Genomic DNA, 3,149 nt, shown 5'->3' with positions numbered 1-3,149 from the left:
TCATTTATCTAGGAAAAAGGTAGTGTCCGTATGCAATAAAAGACCTGGGCAAGGAGTATGAGATGAGATACTTTCTTTAATATGAATTCAACTCTATTTGGAAGCAATATTGTACAGCGTGTTCAGTATTGTACAGCGTGTTCAGTATTGTACAGCGTGTTCAGTATTGTACAGCATGTTCCGTATTGTACAGCGTGTTCCGTATTGTACAGCGTGTTCCGTATTGTACAGCGTATTTGGTAAAACACCAGGTCTGTATCATGGCAAGAAGATCTCAAATAAGCAAAGACATATGACAGTCCATTACTTTAAGACATGAATGTCAGTAAATGCTGAACATTTCAAGTGCATTCGCAAAAACCATCAAGCGCTATGATGAAACTTGCTCTCATGAGGACCACCACAGGAAAGGCAGACCCAGAGGATAAGTTCATTTGAGTTAACTGCACCTCAGATTGCAGCCCAAATAAATGCTTCAGAGTTCAAGTAACAGACACATCTCAACATCAACTTTTCAGAGGAGACTGTGTGAATCAGGCCTTCATGGTCAAATTGCTGCAAAGAAACCACTACTAAAGGACACCAATAAGAAGAAGAGACTTGCTTGGGCCAAGAAACACAGGCAATGGACATTAGACTGGTGGAAATATGTCCTAGAAGTCAAGGCACACTTAACCAGCATGGCTACCACAGCATTCTGCAGCGAAACGCCATCCCATCTGGTTTGCGCTTAGTGGGACCTTCATTTGTTTTTCAACAGGACAATGACCCAAAACACACCTCCAAGCTGTGTAAGAGCTATGTGATGAAGGAGAGTGATGGAATGCTGCATCAGATGACCTGGCATCAAGGCAAAGGGTGGCTACTTTGAAGAATCTAAAATATATTTTGATTTGTTTAACACTTTTTTGGTTACTACATGATTCCATATGTTATGTCATAGTTTGTCTTCACAATTATTCTACAATGTAGAAAACAGTGAAAACCCCCCCCAAAAACCTTGAATGAGTCGGTGTGTTACTGTAAAATGCGACAATTGTTTCTGCACACTACTTTTTAGGACCAGGACTACTTTTTAAACCTACAGTAGGTAACTACAGTATATCACAAAAGTGAGTACACCCCTCACATTTTTGTAAATATTTGAGTATATCTTTTCATGTGACAACACTGAAGAAATGACACTTTGCTACAATGTTAAGTAGTGAGTGTACAGCTTGTATAACAGTGTAAATTTGCTGTCCCCTCAAAATAACTCAACACACAGCCATTCATGTCTAAACCGCTGGCAACAAAAGTGAGTACACCCCTAAGTGAAAATGTCCAAATTGGGCCCAAAGTGTCAATATTTTGTGTGGCCACTATCATTTTCCAGCACTGCCTTAACCCTCTTGGGCATGGAGTTCACCAGAGCTTCACAGGTTCCCACTGGAGTACTCTTCCACTCCTCCATGACGACATCACGGAGCTGGTGGATGTTAGAGACCTTGCACTCCTCCACCTTCCATTTGAGGATGCCCCACAGATGCTCAATAGGGTTTAGGTCTGGAGACATGCTTGGCCAGTCCATCACGTTTACCCTCAGCTTCTTTAGCAAGGCAGTGGTCGTCTTGGAGGTGTGTTTGGGGTCGTTATCATGTTGGAATACTGCCCTGCGGCCCAGTCTCCGAAGGGAGGGGATCATGCTCTGCTTCAGTATGTCACAGTACATGTTGGCATTCATGGTTCCCTCAATGAACTGTGGCTCCCCAGTGCCGGCAGCACTCATGCAGCCCCAGACCATGACACTCCCACCACCATGCTTGACTGTAGGCAAGACACACTTGTCTTTGTACTCCTCACCTGGTTGCCGCCACACACGCTTGACACTATCTGAACCAAATAGGTTTATCTTGGTCTCATCAGACCACAGGACATGGTTCCAGTAATCCATGTCCTTAGTCTGCTTGTCTTCAGCAAACTGTTTGCGGGCTTTCTTGTGCATCATCTTTAGAAGAGGCTTCCTTCTGGGATGACAGCCATGCAGACCAATTTGATGCAGTGTACGGCGTATGGTCTGAGCACTGAGCACTGAGCAATGGGCTGACCCCTCACCCCTTCAACCTCTGCAGCAATGCTGGCAGCAATCATACGTCTATTTCCCAAAGACAACTTCTGGATATGACGCTGAGCACGTGCACTCAACTTCTTGGGTCGACCATGGCGAGGCCTGTTCTGAGTGGAACCTGTCCAGTTAAACTCCTGTATGGTCTTGGCCACTGTGCTGCAGCTCAGTTTCAGGGTCTTGGCAATCTTCTTATAGCCCAGGCCATCTTTATGTAGAGCAACAATTCTTTTTTTCAGATCCTCAGAGAGGTCTTTGCCATGAGGTGCCATGTTGAACTTCCAGTGACCAGTCAGTATGAGGGAGTGTGAGAGCGATGACACCAAATTTAACACACCTGCTCCCCATTCACACCTGAGACCTTGTAACACTAACGAGTCACATGACACCGGGGAGGGAAAATGGCTAATTGGGCCCAATTTGGACATTTTCACTTAGGGGTGTACTCACTTTTGTTGCCAGCGGTTTAGACATGAATGGCTGTGTGTTGAGTTATTTTGAGGGGACAGCAAATTTACACTGTTATACAAGCTGTACACTCACTACTTAACATTGTAGCAAAGTGTCATTTCTTCAGTGTTGTCACATGAAAAGATATACTCAAATATTTACAAAAATGTGAGGGGTGTACTCACTTTTGTGATATACTGTATAATGCTACGTCAGATGTCAGCTAGGTATGATAAAACATAGACAAACATTTGCATTGGCTGTGTTTATGAGGCTTTGACAAGAAGCTCTCTCAAAAAACGCTCCGTTGTGTTTTGTTCTCATTCTCATCATACCCTACATGCGGCAGCATGTTCATGGTCACAACTTCCCGGCCCAGTGTGATTCATAAAGGAACAGACTACACAGGAAATCAGTACAGGGCCAAAAGTTAGTGACTGTGTACATGTAGCAGCATGTACTCTCACAGCCACACGTGGTTGTTACTCACTGATGAATAATATGTTTCCTTCACAGATGTAACATAGGTCAAGCTCACATCATTTATCTAGGAAAAAGGTAGTGTCCGTATGCAATAAAAGACCTGGGCAAGGAG

Source organism: Salvelinus alpinus, chromosome 20 (genome assembly GCF_045679555.1).
Source record: "Salvelinus alpinus chromosome 20, SLU_Salpinus.1, whole genome shotgun sequence".
Taxonomy (NCBI): domain Eukaryota; kingdom Metazoa; phylum Chordata; class Actinopteri; order Salmoniformes; family Salmonidae; genus Salvelinus; species Salvelinus alpinus.
Note: the sequence above shows the minus strand (reverse complement) of the source record.